The sequence below is a fragment of the Salvelinus alpinus genome, chromosome 7 (assembly GCF_045679555.1).
Source record: "Salvelinus alpinus chromosome 7, SLU_Salpinus.1, whole genome shotgun sequence".
NCBI classification, from domain to species: domain Eukaryota; kingdom Metazoa; phylum Chordata; class Actinopteri; order Salmoniformes; family Salmonidae; genus Salvelinus; species Salvelinus alpinus.
Window position 1 is genome coordinate 12,296,928 of NC_092092.1, and position 19,968 is coordinate 12,316,895.

Sequence of the window (19,968 nt, forward strand, 5' to 3'; positions counted from 1 at the left end):
ATCCCCGAAGTCCCCAAAGGCTCCATTTCCGAGAGAACCCGAGGCTACCCGAGTTCCACGAGAGTTCCCCGAGTTCCCCGAAAGACTGCCAATTTACCTCTTCCCGACCCCCTATAACTAGGCAGAGCTTGGCTGTCTCCAGCTGAGCGGCTATACAGGCTTCACACTAAGAGCATCCTGTATTGCGGGACTACTGGTCATTTCATCTCGACCTGTCCACTAAAAGACCAGGCTCACTGGTAGGAGCTAGTACTCTGGTGGGCCATACGGAGAACCTTTCCTCTCCCCTTACTCACATCCCTTTTCATGCCATGTTGCTGTGGGGTAACCAGTAAAAATCTCTCCGGGTACTCATTGACTCTGAGACAGATGAGAGCTTTATGGACGCTACCCTGGCTACCGAGCTGGATATCCTCACTCAGCCCCTCTCCATTCCCATGGACGTTAGAGCACTGGACGTGCGCTCTCTAGGCCAGTTCATCCACAATACCATCCCCATCATCCTACGTGTGTCAGGGAACCACAGCGATACGATCTAGTTCCTGCTCATGAAGTCTCCTCAGTTTCCCGTGGTATTGGGATTCTCCTGGCTCCAGCGACACAATATCCTCATTGACCGCTCTGCAACACCCATTGTCTGAAGTCAGCGCAGCCTGCCCCGAGACGTCTTCCTGGGGCTCGGAAGTTGCCCCGTACCTCTCCGCCATTCCAGCAGAGTACCAGGACGGTGTTCAGTAAGGCTCGGGCCACTTGGCTGCCGCCGTACCGACCTTATGACTGCGGGATTGACCTTCTCCTAGGCACCATTCCGCTCCAGGGACGACTGTACTCTCTGTCGGGTCCGGAGACCAGGGCTATGGAGACCTACATTGAGGACTCCCTAGGGTTCATCCATCCTTCTACCTCCCCCGCACGGTGCAGCGTTCTTCTTTGTGGAGAAGGACTAAACCCTGCGCCCATGAATCGACTACCGGGGTCTCAACGACATAACAATGAAGACCTGCTACCCGCTACCTCTCATCTCCTCGGCCTTCGAGACACTCCAGGGAGCCACCGTGTTCTCCAAGCTGGACATACGGAATGCCTACCACCTGGTGCGGATACTGGAAGGGGACAAGTGGAAGAGTGCCTTCAACACTGCCAGCAGGCACTACGAGTACCTGGTCATGCCCTTCGGCCTTACCAACACCCCTGTTAATGATGTTCTCCGCGACATGTTGAACCAGTTCGTCTTCATCTACCTCGATGACATCCTCGTCTTCTCCCGCTCCACCCAAGAACACATGCTCCACTTCCGACAGGTTCTCCAACACCTCCTGGAGAACCAGATTTTTGTAAAGCAGAGAAGTGCAAATTCCACCGCTCCACCTTCCCCTTTCTAGATTACATCATTGCTGCAGGGACCATACAGATGGATCCCGGGAAGGTGAGAGCGGTGGTGGATTGGCCCCAGCCTACGTCCAGAGTATAGCTGCAGCGTTTCCTGGGATTCGCCAACTTTTATCACCTCTTTATCCGGGGCTACAGCACCCTGGCTTCCCCCTCGTCTGCACTCATCTCTCCCAAGGTTCCGTTCACGTGGTCCCCAGCTACCGACCGGGCGTTCCGGTATCTCAAATATCGCTTCACCACAGCTCCCATCTTGGTTCATCCTGACCCGTCCCGTAAGTTCGTGGTGGAGGCCGATAGCTTTTGCATTTCCAATGTGCTGTCCTTTTTTCCCCGGCTGACAGCCCACTCTCTACCGGCAGTGCAGTCTGATGAACGACTCCAACTTTTGCTTAACCACCTCAGGTAATTGGCATATTGATTCCTCTGCTGATGCTTTAGGTCATTCATTATGACAATATAGTCATTATGCACTCCCCAAAAATAATGCTTGTCAAAACCAACGGGGCATGTAGGAACCCAAGTGTAAGGGTACTGAAAGAACTGTGGTCTACAGTCTGGGGTTCGATTCCAGGCTGTGTCACAGCTGGCCGTGACTAGGATCCCTGCTTGGTGGTGCACAATTGGCCCAGCAACATTCGGGTTAGGAGAGGGTCTGGCCAGCGGGGCTTTCCTTTGCTTATCACACTCTGGGGACTCCTTGTGGTGGGCTAGGTAACTGCAAGCTGACTTCGGTCATCAGTCGTACAATGTTTACTCAGACACATTGGTACAGCTGACTTCTGGGTTAAGTGAGCAGTGTGTTAAGAAACAGCGAAGCTTGGCCGGTTATGTTTTGGAGGATGCCTCTCCCGAGCCCGTTGGGAAGTTGCAGAGATGAGACAAGGTCGCAACTACCAATTGGATATCACGAGAATGGGGTGTAATTGATTTCCATGACAATTGGCAAAAATATATTTTTTGCGAAAAACTATTTCACAAGCAAGAATTTTGCTAGGACTGTCCGGGAGTGGTCTGAGTGGGGATTTACCGCCTGGTGATGTCACCATGGAAAGCAGAATCGCCCTCCCATGCAAACCTGCTGATTTAAAAGGTCCTGTGTAGATTGTATTTTCAACCAGCAACTATCAGGAAATAGCACTGATCAAATGTTGTCACACTTTTACAGTGTTGGTTTCATCAGCTGTTGTACAATATGATATAAAACTGAGAATACATCTTAAAGTCCCAGTGCAGTCAAAAATGTGATTGTCCTGTGTTTTTATATACGCTTCCACACTGAGGTTGAAATAATACTGTGAAAATGATGATAAATACCCTTTTAGAGTAAAAGCTGTTTAAAAACTGCCTGAAATTTCAGCCTGTTTTGGTGGCATGGAGTTGTGGCCTGCCTGGTGACATTTACCAGGCGGTAAATTGGTTAATAGACCATAATAAAGAGTTCCAAACCTTTCTGCCAATAACAGCTTGTTTTCTTTTTTCCCTTCCCCACTCAGAACACTGCCAGACAGTCCTAGCAAGGTTCTTGCTTGAGAAAGTTGCTCTTTGATAAGAGCTATTTTTGTTACTTTGTTTTAAATTATAATAGAAATGTTACCAAGGAATGATTTGATGTTGAGATAAAAACAGCTTCATTTTAATAAAAAACATATTTTAAAGTAAATATCTAGGGCACATTTCACAAATGCTCCCAAATCCTCTTTGGGCCACTTTTCCCAGAAATGGCCTAACGTTCCAAACACCAGATTCCCTTTGAGAAAGTGTCTCCTCTGCCTCCAAACACTGTGATAATGGAACACAAACTCCAAACCTAATGTGTCAACTGGAAGCCAGAGCTTTTATTTTTATAGCCAGGCCCCGAGAGCGCCCACCCACCCATGACCGACAGACTGCCTGAGCAAAATAAAGCCAAGGAAAGCCCTTCGTACCGCCACGACCTCTCTGAAGATTACTTGACTCTACTCCTGGGGCAGGCAACTAGATTCAGCCGCAGGCCGAATTTTGACGGAATAAATGGTAGGGGGGATGGAAAATAATAATAATAATTAGTACACTGCAAATTGACTACAACTAAGCCTGAAAAGGGATTATATTTTAAAATATAAATTATTTAGTGGGAATGCTTGAACAGATTTCCTAAATGAAAGCCATTGTTAGCTGAATTCCTGGTGATTTTTATATTTTTTGACACAACCAAAATCCTTAAAAACCCCCTCACTGTCTTACTCTTTAACCCCCACGCCACTGTCTTACTCTTTAACCCCCCCGCCACGGTCTTACTCTTTAACCCCCACGCCACGGTCTTACTCTTTAACCCCCCCGCCACGGTCTTACTCTTTTACCCCCTCGCCACGGTCTTACACTTTAACACCGTCTTACACTTTAACCCCCTCACGGTCTTACTCTTTAACCCCCCCGCCACGGTCTTACTCTTTAACCCCCCCGCCACGGTCTTACTCTTTAACCGCCCCGCCACGGTCTTACTCTTTAACCGCCCCGCCACGGTCTTACTCTTTAACCCCCCCGCCACTGTCTTACTCTTTAACCCCCCCGCCACGGTCTTACTCTTTAACCGCCCCGCCACGGTCTTACTCTTTAACCCCCCCGCCACGGTCTTACTCTTTAACCCCCCCGCCACGGTCTTACTCTTTAACCCCCCCGCCACGGTCTTACGCTTTAACCCCCCCGCCACGGTCTTACACTTTAACCCCCCCGCCACGGTCTTACGCTTTAACCCCCCCGCCACGGTCTTACGCTTTAACCCCCCCGCCACGGTCTTACGCTTTAACCCCCCCGCCACGGTCTTACTCTTTTACCCCCCCGCCACGGTCTTATTCTTTAACCCCCCCGCCACGGTCTTACGCTTTAACCCCCCCGCCACGGTCTTACTCTTTAACCCCCCCGCCACGGTCTTACTCTTTAACCCCCCCCGCCCCGGTCTTACTATTTAACCCCCCCGCCACGGTCTTACGCTTTAACCCCCCCGCTACGGTCTTACGGTTTAACCCCCCCGCCACGGTCTTACTCCACTGTCTTTCATCCTCCCTCTCTCTACTTTCTGCATTCTCTTTCTTCCTCTTTCGAACTCTTCTACACATGCTATCTTTCAATGGCTTTCTGAAATCGCCTCTGGTGTAGTCCCCTGCTCTGTGTTGGAATGATCCAACCTGGGCCCTACAAGTGTAAGCCCGTCCTGGCTTTCTTCAGGAAAGGACCCACCAGGGAGTCCTGGTTTAGATTAAAGCCCCTCCACCTGCCTCTCACTGGCCATCTAGCCCTCCTGTTGCCTTCCTGCACCTGCCAATGATTGTAAAGGAGAGCTGAACAACGGAGGCTTTCCCCAAAGGCAACTCTACCAACCAGCTGTGTCTATTGGTTTTTAATGGAGCCCGATTGAGGCCTCTTTTAATTGGATGCGTCATTGCCGACATAGAGGTTGTTTGACTGCAGAAAGGATCCCACTATGTTCCAATGAAAGGCTATGCATGCTGGGGCAGTCAGATAAGGTAGTGTCATGGGGCCAGCTTGTGCACTAGAAACAAACCTGTGTCCTCAAGCAAACCAGCTGTTGAATCGAAACAAATAAACAAGGGGACTTGGACGCAGAAGCGATAGCTGGCAGGGCAACACTCCATCAGAATTGAGCAGGCAGCATAAGCCCAAAGCCCGTGCTTCAGTATTCAGTGGACCGTCGGTCGCTAGGTCCCACAGCTGATTCCCTTTCACTTTGAGACTTCCTGTGGTAAACGCTAGATTACCAGTGGAGGGTCCGGTTTCATCCGCGGCCAAGGCTTAACAGATTTCAAAGGCAGCTTCTATAGTGTATCATTGATCCCCCTTTACAATATTTTGATCGTAATGTGCACCACCTCTCTTTTAGAATTGTAAGGCACACTAGGAAAACTCAAGACATGAATAGTACATATATATATGTTCTGAATGATTTCTGTATCATATTTTATTAAATATACAGTATTATAATTCACTAATTTTCCATGAAATGACAAAGCTATATATAGATATTGGCCTAAGTCAACATGATAAATCAAAGAGATTAAATGTCCTCATCTAAGTAGTGTGGCAATATGGTTTGGAAGCTTGTGCTTGAGAGGCAATGGCACTGAGCTTTTAGCCCTACTCAGCTTTGCACTGTTTTAGTGATGCTTAAATGACCTTGTTTAATCACACTTTATTTAACTAGGCAAGTAATTTAAGAACAAATTCTTATTTACAATGACGGCCTATACCGGCCAAACCCGGACGATGCTGGACCAATTGTGCGCTACCCTATGGGACTTCCAATCACAGCCAGTTGTGATACAGCCTGGATTCAAACCAGGGTGTCTGTAGGACACCTCTATCACTGAGATGTAATGCCTTAGACCGCAGCGCCACTCGGGAGCCACTATATGACCCAATATATTTTCTAATTGTTGCCTCATGAGCAATTAGGTGGTCAAGGCCTCTAATCAAAGTCACACAGGCTATGGTTTTAGAAACCTGATTAGCCTGTAACCTGGCTGTTTTTGCTCCATTAATCAAATGGCCTTTCAAATGGCATTTAGTCTAAATTTCTGGGTCACCTGGATTACTTCAGTGCCATAAGGTAAGGGCTGTGTGATCAAAGGGTGAGAAAGTGAACCTCACATGTATAAAGCTTTGGGAGGATAATTATGATTTTGACCTTTACCCATGGCATCAAACCAAGAGGCACACATTAGGCCATGAGACATTGCAGTAAAAACATTTTGCAGCAATATTGTGTGTGTAAATTAGAATGTCTCCCAGCAGTTTTTAGCCAGTTAGGTAAGCCCATTTGTTTTGTTAACAGAGTCAGATTTGAGGTGGTGTACTATTAGGAGACTGTCGGAGCGTCTTCATTGATCAGTTTGTTCTTCGGCAAGGCACACTAACGTTGCACAAAGACAAGTCAGTTCATTTATGGAGGGCTCCTGCTCAAATGCTAGGCACTGAGAAAATCAATCACACAGACATCGATCAGTGGGATTGATCTTGACCAATGTAACATTTTGCTGGAAGGGACAATAAAAATGGATACAACTGGAAAACGTGCAGGATCAATGTTACATTTGATTTATTCCAGAAACCTGGTCACTGGTTTTGATTCAGTGGCACTTTAGCCACTTAAAACACATTAAACCATATTTGTCTTGCTCCCCGGTATGCACCAAATGTTCTTCTCTATAGAATATGCGCAAAAAGCTGCCATTCAATGAATAACTCTGACTGCATTTCTGTATAGTGCAACAATAGCTTTCTATGAGGTACAATTACCTTTCTGTATAGTACAATTACATGTTTTATACAAAGATTGTTGAGAGTAAGCTGTTATTATCATAGCCCCAGGTAATGGAGCCAGTGGACCCAAAGTCCTAAATGGACCCTGAGACCGAACCATGTCCTGCTGTAGCACTTTGTAGGCTAATGATGACAATGTGTTCTTTCTCTGGAACTGTTGTGATAGACTGCTGTAATTTATTTTCTCTTTTTCTGCCTCTCTCTTATTGGTCCATTGCTGTCCTTGTAGCCATGGCTACGTGGATCAGGACTACAGCATACAGAAAAGTATTGGGAACATGTCTTTGGAGCAGATCGATCCGGTGAGTATGCATTGAAACACAAAGGACACATTTATACTAGGGAGGACAAGGAAGATGGAGAGGACGCTGGTTATATCAGAACAGAAATGTACAGTCATTGCAGCAGTTTTCTGTCCACCTATCTCAGTATTGGTTCATACTGTATGTTTCCATCAGTGGTGAAGTGGTGAAGCCTTTTACGCACACTTTTTAGATTTTATTTTTGCTCAAACGTTTACCCACCTTTTTATGGACAATAGCATTAATAGTAATAGGGAGCTTTACTTTACTCACAGAAAACTGCGGTCAGCGTTTACCCAACGGTTTTATCACCAATTCATCACTGCTTGCTGTAATCAGACATCCTTAAGATCACCACTAAAACAAGTAGCTAGTTCTCACTGTCTTAAAGACCTTTTTCAATAATTGTTCATTGATTGCACAGGATCATGTCATGCTTACACGTTTTGGCAAATGTCTTCAGTGTTCACAAGAATTACTGCTTGAAACTTAACTTTTGAGGCAATAGTCCTCGCATTTCATGCCCAATGTCATGCCCAATGCGTTAGCGAGACAGAGTGTTCATTCTCTACATTGACATTCAGAAGGGATTCCGAAGGGGTTTTAATGAACCATTGTGGTCTCTATGAGGGGGAATTAAACTGATCGAGGCCACAGCTCAGCTCAGACTCCCTGTGCATTCTTCACTTTCTCCATTTCAGAGACCACTGCTGTTCCAATTAAGTGGCCCGTCAGCAAATGCTAATTTCGTCCTTCAGATTTACACACTCTCAAACAAAGTCATGTATCCACTTGTAAATAGTAGCCCTTTTGAAGCAAGATCTGGCGCATAAACAAGAACATTTCCGTTCAATCAAATGTCACCCACAATGCTTTAAATGTTCACTTTTAGTATTTAGTACTCAATTTCTCAATGTCAAATTCACACAGCATTCTTTCTAAGTGTGTTGACGCAAGCAAGCCATGTATGTGAACCAGAAATGGATACTATACCACAGCTAGGAGTCGATCAGGGAAGCAGCTTTGTAGTCTCTACTGGCGAGACATTCCTCTACTACTTGGTCATGGGAGAACGAATGAGACCGAGAGGGCTTTAATTTCAGCTGTTTGTGATGTGGTGCTCAACAGATGGAAAAGGCTGGCTGTGGGTCTAGTTTTTTCTCTCTCTCTCTATTCGGCACCTGTAGAGTTGGCTTTGGGCTCTGAGTGGCTAAACCAGAACCTTGTGATCACCAGACGGCTGGGCTAGACGATCACCGCCGCTCTCCTGCAGCTCTACTAAATAAGCTTTCCTCTGATGAGCCATTTAATAATGGTGTGTGTGTGTGTGTGTGTGTGTCCTTTACATGATATTGAGCTGTATTAACAGTACCACCACAGCTTTAAGTGATAAGGATGTCTGGCCTAGAGAAAATCAGGAGGACATTTTTAGCATAGTCTGGATTGTGATATTGCGGGCCACGTAACAAACTGACTGCATATCGGTGCGTTCAGAGAGCAAAGATGGAAATATGGAGTCATTGGTGGATGAAACGGATCATTCCATGCAGCTTTTTGGTTGCATTGCTGTCATGGTAAAGTTAGGCAGTTGACTTTTGCCTGCATATCTAAATGTGTCCCCTCTTCCTTCAGCTATCGGTGAAGTCCTACCCCCTGTCCATGAGGCAGCTCCACCGGTTGCTGAGGGAAAGCCACCACCTCCGCCACAGTGTGCGCATGCAGTACAAACTTTTCCTCAAGGGCATAGGCCTCACTCTGGACCAGGCCCTGCAGTTCTGGAGGTACGAGTTCGTCAAGGGCAAAGTGGACACAGACAAGGTAAACTTCTTGGACGTGAATAATTGAAAGACATAGAAAGCAGCTCGAGGGAGAGACAACAGTATAGTACATACAAGGACATTATTGAGGTGGTCCTCTCGGCTGGGTAACAATATTGCTATTTCAATTTCTATACTAGCTATATTTTGAAGTAGGAAGGCAATGACTCCTGACCTACATGACACAAGGTATTCATAAAGAAAGGCTCAGTTCCTCAGCGGTTGATTTTATGGCCTAGAGGTAGATATTTGTATTGATGGTGGAGATGACCTTTCATTCCTCCAGGATCTTAATGCACCTCGGTTATGACTCCATCTTATTTTCATGTCTACGGTACGTTCAACAAGAAAATGACTGTCCTCAGCGGGACTAGTCTCTCCATGTCTCCACTTCTCATTCTGCATCTGAACGGTTCTTTCCAATTGATCCTCAATCACCAGAACCCCGATGAGGTTCCCATCTCTACCCGAGGGGAGGTGTCTAAAGGCTGAGACATTTGAATATAATCGCCTCTGTCAACAGATTCAAGTGCTCATTCACGCTGTTCAGTTGTAAATTCCTTTATCGTTCAAGTGGAATTTCACCTCGGTTAGGCTCAGCTGGAGAATGACACTACCCACTCCCCCCCCCCCACTCTCGTCTTGGCCACTCACCCTGATAGTGTTTCCCTTTGCTAGGACAAGTGTAGTGGTGCCAATTTTCTAGTTGCATGCATCTATGGTCATAATGTTAGTGGCTATTTCAGGTAACTTCAATTTGCGGGACTATGGTAAGTGTGTTGTGGCTGTTGCGTAAACCTGTTATGTCATCAGTTATGGTGGGTAAGAAGAAGAAAATAAAAGCAGCCGTTTTTAAGAACTTTGGAATTCTAGAATGAAAAACGTAATTAGCATGTCTTTGAGGAAGTTTGCTCTGTCTTTTTAGACCCTCATTTTCAGGAAGATAGCGAATTCATACCATGGGTGAGGGAAAGATTTTCAAATCTGCATTAACAACATGCATATGAGGATTCTGCCAAGTGTTATTCCCGGGCTGTATGCATAGGCTTGAATGTATCAACAGCACAAGCGTTATGCTGCAAGAGAAGCATCATTCATTTACGGGGACCTTTTGTTCATTTTATATTTGTGCTTTAATATTCAGTAGAGCTTGAATATGGAATATGAATAATTTATGGATTAAGAAAACATGATTTGGTGAATTGTCACAATGTAACACCTTTATTTCTAGGCCTCCGTTGTTCAATACATTCTCTGCAGTCAAAGCACTTTAATAGCATAAATAATTCATTTTGTGGTATATTCTTCTCATTTGCCAGATAACACAGGTCACGAAGAAACAAACAAATAGCCTTCCAGAGGTATGGTATTGGTGGGGGATGGATAAGGTGTGTCTATATGCACCTCGGATCATGTAAAATGAGGTAAAACACAATGGTTTTCTTTCTACAGATACTGCATTTTTGCTGATTTATTTTTAAAATGGTGTGCATTTTTCTGTGACAACAGCGCAGAGAAAATAGGTGCCTGTGCCACTTTCAAGGAAATAATATGTCGCTTTGTAAGGGCAATAAATTAAGATATAGCCGAATAGTTTTCGGACAATAATTGTTTTGAAACACCACCTGACAAAAAGAAAAATGACCACTGATTTCAGTTTCACAATATAAACTGACAGGCACGGGTAGCTAGAATCAAACAGGGTTTTAGAAACTGGAATTGTCATATAGGTTTTGATCAGAATAAGACTAGATACAAGTTAGACTAGATAATTATAGATATTAACATTAGTCTTCCATGTACATGGCTAGATTTACACTGTGGTCATTGTCCTTCTGGCTGGAGTCAAACCGCATGAACCAGTGACACAATTTGACTGGCACTTTCACACTGCAGTGTATGCTTACTGAGCTGCCCTTTTGATTTTCACATTTGCACAAAGTTGGGAGGGAAAAGGCAGGTGAAATATGTAAATACTGTATATTTTGTCAGAAAAATAGCAGCACTCCTCTTAAACACCTGGAATAAAATAATTTCTGTGCACACTTCTCTGTGAACACTTCTCTGTGAACACTTCTCAACTTTCTTTGGAACTCATTTAGGCATCCAGTTGATTAGGTTAATTGTAAGAGCAATTAAGACTGGCCTTTTCCACTGAGACTTCAGCAGTCCTCTTAAGAACCAAACCTTTGCCAAGCTGTACTGGCTTCTATGGAGACACGCCACAGTTGAAAGAGTTGCTGGCTTCTATGGAGACACGCCACAGTTGAAAGAGTTGCTGGCTTCTATGGAGACACGCCACAGTTGAAAGAGTTGCTGGCTTCTATGGAGACACGCCACAGTTCAAAGAGTTGCTGGCTTCTATGGAGACACGCCACAGTTCAAAGAGTTGCTGGCTTCTATGGAGACACGCCACAGTTGAAAGAGTTGCTGGCTTCTATGGAGACACGCCACAGTTCAAAGAGTTGCTGGCTTCTATGGAGACACGCCACAGTTCAAAGAGTTGCTGGCTTCTATGGAGACACGCCACAGTTCAAAAAGTTGCTTGTGCTTTGACTACTGCTAAGCCACTTTCACTCTCAAAAGCAATAAGAGGATGTATTTTTTTCCTACTCCTCCTGCTCCACTTCCCCCATCCGACAGTCTCCCGCCATTTATTGTGTAAGCGGCTCGTAGCCCGGTCAGGCGTACACATTCTCTGCCAGTCATGGAACGCCACTCTTCAAAGTGCCTTATTTCCAGAGTGGCTGGGTCCCCTCGGTCTGCCCCCCTCAGGTGTAACCTGGACGGCTGCGCACATGAACTAATGTGTGTAAGTTCCATTATTGATTTAAGTTCAGCATGAAGCTGATCGGTGTAAATAAATCATGGCAAGAAGCCCCTTAGCCCTCTCAAAGCTCCTTCCCAGCCCTCTCCATGCTCCTTCCCAGCCCTCTCCATGCTCCTTCCCAGCCCTCTCCATGCTCCTTCCCAGCCCTCTCCATGCTCCTTCCCAGCCCTCTCCATGCTCCTTCCCAGCCCTCTCCATGCTCCTTCCCAGCCCTCTCCATGCTCCTTCCCAGCCCTCTCCATGCTCCTTCCCAGCCCTCTCCATGCTCCTTCCCAGCCCTCTCCATGCTCCTTCCCAGCCCTCTCCATGCTCCTTCCCAGCCCTCTCCATGCTCCTTCCCAGCCCTCTCCATGCTCCTTCCCAGCCCTCTCCATGCTCCTTCCCAGCCCTCTCCATGCTCCTTCCCAGCCCTCTCCATGCTCCTTCCCAGCCCTCTCCATGCTCCTTCCCAGCCCTCTCCAGGCTCCTTCCCAGCCCTCTCCATGCTCCTGGAACATGACTACATCCTCAGAGAACCCTCATCAATATTGCACTGTCTCACGCCTCTGCACTCTAACCGCATGCGCTTCATATCAATAGCCTGGACCATGGTAACCTTTTCTTCTTTGTGGTTGGAGGCCAGGGGCCGAATGAACTGGGATCCTCTGACTGGCTCTCGTGGCCCTCAGGTCTCCACTGTTGCTAAGCGGACAGTGTTAACATTTATGTTGATGGCGCGTGGACAATGTGGGGTGCATCAGGGTGAAACTCATTAGACTGGCTCACTGGCGGACCAATCTGCAGAGGAGCTAATCCTCCTGACTGGCCAGGGAGGGACACTCCATGCCCAATCTACATGAGTGATTCCCATTTCATTTCTGAATTGTATTCCATCTAAAGATGAAAGCAGCAAGTCTGAACCAAAGTGCATTTTTATGTGCTGCCGTTCTCTCTTTTTTTTTTTGAACAGTCTAGCAGGTGTTAGTAGCTTATGTAGCATCTGCATGTTGGAGCATCTTTTATAGCTCCTGCGGGTGAAATGAGCCTATAAGCACAGGCATACGGACCTGTGTAGGTGTACTGTTGACCTCAAGAAGCTGACATCAACACCGATATTATGTTTGATGTATATCCAGGTCTACCTAAAGGCAATAAAAAATGGCAACAGCTAGATATAGTCAGAGTAAAATTGTACATCATAAAACCATAGTTTCCTTACTTCCTGCTCACCTGAATTTGACTCAAGTTACTTTGCTGTTGCCTCTCAAATCAAATATTATTTTGTTAGATTTGGAATTCTCTAGTTTGTTTGTTTCAAGGGATCATTCACTGGAAGTGTAATGAAATTGGTTTAAAATGAGATGAGCATAGATAATCAACTGGCACGCTAACGCCAAGCTAGACCCTAATGACTGTTTATTACTGTTTTGAAGCTCATCAATTAAGCAGAATAAAAGGTGCGTGCATTGTCACAAGGCCTGGATAACAATTACTTAATCAGGTTTACAAATGTCAGTGCTTTAGCAATTTGACAGTTACACTAATTAGGAACTCCAACAACCAACATCGAAGCCAAACACTTTTTTTTAAAGATGAATGCAATTATTTTACGGATTCCAAGGATATTCAAACCTAAGTCAGTTGAAAGGGGGGATCCAAAGACCTTTTTGCTTGCCACCTTATTTGGTCTTGGGGTTTTGAGGGAGAAACGGTGTTTCAAGAATATAAAGAGTCTCTTTGTTTCAGAGGCTCCTAATCCAGTCATTATTACTGTAGTCTTTATCATTAGTGCTCTGGCTCTGAGATAATGCCTGTGGAATGAATTAGCGGTGTGTTGTTTTAAGACAAGGTGAGACCTAGGGAGCATGCTGGCTAATTACATAGTTGGTCAACTTCTCTCCTAGTTTTATTAGCTCTGAGCTTTAGATAGCCTTGTTTTATTCGCTCGGAATAGAAATATTGACTTTTTAATGAATCCGTAAAACTGTTTCATTCTACACTTGTCTTTTCTTTGTATTTGTGTAGTGAATTTAGGGTCGGGTGTTTGCTCATGAACAGCTGTTTTGATAGGCAGACGACAGTGGATGGTTTCACAGGTGAGGTGTGGAAATTGCAGTTCTGCTGTCGTCACAAAGCTTTTCAACATTGCCAGTGTCTTTTCTACTCTAGCAATGTAACCTTCAAAAATAAATGCATCACTCGCAATAGGCTTTGTTCTGTGGGGGCTGTTGAAGGATGACCACTGAGACTCAGAGGGTTGAGGGAGGAGAAGCAGCTCCCTTAACAACCAGCCTAAGGAGTCCACCAGGAGAGGGGCATCAGGATTCTTAATGTTCTCTACTGGTGAGCGGCAACGGCCCAGCGCGGCCTGATTCTGCCTAGGCTGCTGCTGCTTCCTACCGCAGTGTATCCTGGGATGGTCTCCAGATTTCAGTCGAAGCCTGACAGGATGTTTGAGAGCTAGGCTTCGTGTAGGAATTGCACTCCCAACAGTTTAGCTGAATTGATCAGCTCCCACAGTGAAAGAAATACCCTCGCTAACGTTCTCTGCGAGTGTGTGTGTCTGGGGGGGGGGGGGGGGTCAGACGAGTTAATGTTCAGACCGCATCTGTAATTGAGAAGCATATCAAATATTTAGACATCACTCTTGGTATGAGGATGATAATTCATGCCTATTGCAGCGTAAAATTGCATCAGCCCAATACTTGTAATGCAAATTCTAATATTTTGTCCACGTATGCATATAGCAGTATTCTAAATAAAGGTGTTTGTTCTGTGCCTATAGTGCCAAGATATTCTACAACTACTGTGCAGAATAGCTGTGCTTAGTAACAGGGCAGTCCTCTCAATCTTAACTTCTTTATTGCTCTACTGTCTACCAAAGTCTACTTTACTGAACAGTGTATCTGGATGTGTTATCTTCAGGCAGGAAGTGGTGCATCATTTATGGTAAAAACACTGTCCCCTTTCCAATGTCAAAGGTAAGTGGTGTTCAGCAAGCACTGGATTGGTCCAGAGATAATGGACCCAGTTGGGTAGTATAGCATCCCCATTCCTTGACACACAAACGCACATACACACCACACACACACTGGCAAAGCAGCTGCCTGTTTAATTAGTGAACTCTCCTACTCCTGAGGCATCAGCCCACAGCACCAACGTGGCCTCGTCCATCAAATAGCCCTAACTGCCTGGCCTAGATGCTGTTTACTCAGCAAAACCCACCTGCACCTCCATGACTTCCCACCACTAATTGACGGAGAGAGGAGACAATCAAGGGTGGTAGGGTGTGAAGTGGGTGGGATTCACCACTGCTATATCTGTGGAGTTTTCAAGCACGTTAGGACACTGACGAAATGTGCCCTTGACTGAAGTAAATGCCTTCCTTGAGTTGCTCCAGTGGAAACTTAATTATTTCATTCTAAGTGATCCCTGGCCATGACCCCACTCTCCGAGGGTGTCTCTGGGGGAGTGGGATATGCAAAAAAAAAAAAAATCCCTCCACACACTTGTGTATGTGTGAAACAGGACAAATATACTCACCCCCTAGTTGACCTTTTGAAGTAATTCTGTGTCCAAAGCTTGGTTCAATCTATTTATGCAGCAAGATCAAGATAGTGGGATTGTTGAAGTTGGTTTATCTGATCAGAGTCATGTTATCGGATTATTTCACTGATAGTTGTCAAGGATGCATCTCAACTCTTATGTAGCATCCTCTTCTCGTTGTCTCCGTTCCTTAATCTCTCCACTAATCTGAAAACAGGATAGGTGAAAGCAGCATGTCCAAGGCCTATCAGGCATCATGGAAGCTACATCTGCAATGTGTTGTCCTCAAAACTTCTGAAAATGCCTGTTGGGTTCTAAAAACATTCTTGCATAATTAGCACTATGATGATCTTTCTAAAATTAAGACTTGGATTATTGACATTTTGTGTTTTTTGTGCATGACTCATAACTTTGGGATCATTGGGTAACACATTGATCGTTTTTATTTGTGCTCATTAAAGTCTGGGTTGAGAGTGAGAAATGAACACATGAATTAAAGTTTGGGTTGAGAGTGAGAAATGAACACATTAATTAAAGTTTGGGTTGAGAGTGAGAAATGAACACATGAAGCCAATTTGAACCATCAGGAAGGGGGTACTTGCCTGGAGTGTTGATGTTTCCGCCTGGATTAGCCCATAAAACGTACTTATTGGATATGTTAACAGTTTCAGATTATTTATTTTTCACCTACAAAATAGTTAAATTCTGTATTTGTGTGATGAGCAGTAGAACCAACATAGTTTTGGGCTTTTGGTTTATTATGTCAGTGTGCTTGTTTATTTCAATGATGTCGTCTTTCTACTTTGTTTCAACATCATGTGCCTGCCTATAAACCCATGCATGACAGAGGCAGAACAGTGTATTCTGTTCTTTAACTGGATACCTGTAGTGAATAAACGCCAGTGTTCGCTAAAATATAATTATGCTCAATGTTATGGTATTTATTATGTAGGTATTTGTTTATTTTCATTATATCCTACAGTGAGACTAAAGACACCCTTTATAACAAAGCCCTGTTTGCTTCTCCCTGGACTCCTATTCATGACTCAGTCCTCCATAAATCCACTTTGTTTTCCTGTCATCTGATACTTTCTCATTCACTGCCCTTGATTGAAACCGGGTAATTAGGTAATTGACCCAGGAACCTTGAGTGTGTCTGGCGACGCCGTACGTGACTGGCTGCGTGCAAAATCCTTCCCGAACTTCAATTCCTCCTTGAAGGAGCTACAGGTTTTTATTATTCAAGTCACTCCCAGGATGTAATCTCTGTTTCCGTCTAGTTCTGTGCTTAATGTCTCTGCCGAGGCATTAGTCTTTGGAGCTCTCTTGCTTTTGCTGTCTGCTCTTGATACATTTCACACAGCCAGAGGAGAAAGGCAGGGGAGCTGTGTACTCTGTTCGCACCCTGGAAGCCTGAAAGAAAATACTTCCTGGATTGGAAAAACAAAGCTTCTGAACATAGGTGATGATTGCGAAGAGTCTGGTGCCTCAAAATAACCTAAACTATAGGCTTGGATTCTCTGAAGGAACTTTTCCAAAGTTGGATTAAAACTGGATGGATTTGAAGAAGACTTTACATATTAATATAGCCAATATCCTCTGTGCTTTTCACCTTAATCCACAGCCAGGTTATATCCTACAGTTCCCAAAATGTAAGCCCACATTTATTTATTATCCATAAAGGCAGGAAGTGCCTAACAACTACATTGAGTCTACCAAACATTAGGAACACCTTCCTAATATTGAGTTGCACCACCCCGCCCCTACCTTTCGCCCTCAGAACAGCCTCAATTTGTTGGGGCAAGGTGTCGAAAGCGTTCCTCAGGGATGCTGGCCCATGTTGACGCCAATGCTTCCCACAGTTGTCAAGTTGGCTGGATGTTCTTTGGGTGGTGGACCATTCTTGATACACACGGAAACTGTTAAGCATGAAAACCCCAGCAGTTCTTGACACAAACTGGTGCGCCTAGCATCTACTACCATGCCCTGTTCAAAGGCACTTAAATCTTTTGTCTTGCACATTCATCCTCTGAATGGCACAAACACAATCCATGTTTCAATTGTATCGAGGCTTAAAAATCCTTTAAAACTTGTCTCCTCCCCTTCATCTACACTAGGGTTGAATGGAGGGTACCCGGTTACCGAGATTTACCGCCCAAAACCACTCCGTTTTCCCGGGATAAATAACTGCCAGATACTGGTAAATTATGATAAATGATTTATATGAACAGCATAGTGTGAAATGGAACTGTTAAATTATATGCAATGCCTTAATCTGGCTTCTCTATGTCCTCTGCATGATGAACCAACCCTCAGGGTGGGGACAGACAGTCCATCTCCGTATGGAGCGCAGTTCACAATGCATGTAGACTTATCATCTCACCATGCTAACCTTTTCCCCCCTTCTGACAGGTAGGCCTACATTTGCTGCAGCATAGCCTATGATACAGTAATATATAGAACGAATGTGCATCTAATTTACCATCTCCATCTGGCTTTCAAGGGTCACCTTTTGTTTTTTGTAAAGATGTATTTTTTAATTGCAGAGTTTTAAACCATCACTTGAATATCGTTGCTTTAAATCAGTGCACGCGCGAACACTCTTGCACTCGCTCGCACACACAACCTACCTGACAGTGATTGAGAGGATCTGCATAGAAGAATGGGAGAAACTCCCCAAATACAGGTATGCCAAGCTTGTAGCGCCATACCCAAGAAGACTCAAGACTGTAATCACTGCCAAAGGTGCTTCAACAAAGTACTGAGTAAAGGGTCTGAAAACGTATGTAAATGTGATATTCAAGTTTTACATTTTTTTATACATTTGCTAAATTTCGAAAAACCTGTTTTTGCTTTGTCATTACAGGGTATTGTGTGTAGATTGAGGAGGAAAAACAATTTAATACATTTTAGACTAAAGCTGTAACGTAACAAAATGTGGAGAAAGGGAAGGGGTCTGAATACTTTCCGAATGCAGTGTAGATGTCCGAGCCTACCTCTTTCAGGTAATAAATTCAGTGCAGTGTTAGCCTTATGCCTTAAACTTAGCTAATTAATGATGGGTTATGCATAATAAGCTTCTAATTTATACCCCCTCTGTCTCTTGCTCAATACACAAGGACCTGTTCTCCGCTGGCCTCTCCTTAAAAACCACTCCTTAGCTTTTGGAGTCCCAAGCAGGAAAAGCTAGACTTGAATAACTTGCTGGACATGATTTATTTTAGCATTTCTTATACCAATAGACTATTCAAAGAGGGATGCAATCTCTTTTTTTGCTGAACGTTAAATTCAGCAGCCAATAGAACTCTCGGGGAGTTTGAAAGGAGAGTGAACGCGCTATGGCGGCAGGCTATAGCAGTTATTCATTCAGAACCATAACCATTCAATCTTCTTGAAGAGACGTGAAAGGCTTCTCCATCTAATTCTAGACCTATATTATTCAAGGACATCAATAGAATGATGACGATAAGGACAACAGCATGTATTTCATTTAACTGTTGAAAGCGAGGGAGGAATGAAGTAATCTTAGAGAAAGAGGAGTTAGGCTAATAACATTAGGGGAAACATTATGAATGGTACTGTATATATGAGTCAGCCTACTAATTTGACAAAAAGGCCTATTATATTTCAAAATTAAATTTGCTAGCCTACAGTGCTTTCGGTAAGTATTCAGACCCCGTGACCTTTACCACATTTTGTTACGCTACAGCCTTATTCTAAAACGGATTTGGGGAGTTTCTCCCTTTCTTCTCTGCAGATCCTCTCAAGCTCTGTCAGGTTGGATGGGGAGCATCGCTGCACAGCTATTTCAGGTCTCTTCAGAGATGTTAGATCGGGTTCAAGTCCGGGCTCTGGCTGGGCCACTCAAGGACATTCAGAGATTTGTCCCGAAGCCACTCCTGCATAGTCTTGGCTGTGTGCTTAGGGTCGTTGTCCTGTTGGAAGGTGAACCTTTGCCCCAGTCAGGTACTGAGCGCTCTGGAGCAGGTTTTAAACAATCTCTTTGTACTTTGCTCCTTTCATCTTTCCCTCAATCCTGACTAGTCTCACAGTCCCTGCCGCTGAAAAACATCCCCACAGCATGATGCTGCCACCACCATGTTTCACCGTATGGATGGTGCCAGGTTTCCTCCCGACGTGAAGCTTGGCATTCAGGCCAAATAGTTTAATATTGGTTTCATCAGACAAGAGAATCTTCTTTCTCATGGTCTGAGAGTCCTTTAGGTGCCTTTTGGCCAACTCCAAGCGTGCTGTCATGTGCCTTTTACTGAGAAGTGGCTTCCGTCTGGCCACTCTACCATAAAGGCCTGATTGGTGGTGTACTGTAGAGATGGTTGTCCTTCTGGAAGGTTCTCCCATCTCAACAGAGGACCTCTGGAGCTCTGTCAGAGTGATCATTGGATTGTTGGAGCTCTACGGACAATTCCTTCGACCTGATGGCTTGGTTTTTGCTCTGACATGCACCAATCAACTCTTGGACCTTATATAGACAGGTGTGTGCCTTTCCAAATCATGTCCAATCAATTGAATTTACTACAGGTGGACTCCAAGTTGTAGAAACATCTCAGGGATGATCACGTCACTCCCTGATTTGTTTCACCTGTTCCTGTTATTGTCTCCACCCCCTCCAGGTGTCGCTTATTTTCCCTGGTGTATTTATCCCTGTGTTTCCTGTCTCTCTGTGCCTGACTCTGGACTACTTTCCCGCCTGCCTGCCCTGACCTTGATTCTGCCTGACCTTCGGTACCTTTTGGAGTTTGAACTGGTTTTGACCCTTTTTCCTGTC

At 44.8% G+C, this 19,968-nt stretch overlaps 1 pseudogene; it reads left to right on the forward strand.

Moving 5' to 3' along the window:
* Window positions 1-19,968, forward strand: part of LOC139580291 (DNA primase large subunit-like) — a 111,796-nt pseudogene that overhangs the window by 67,950 nt on the left and 23,878 nt on the right.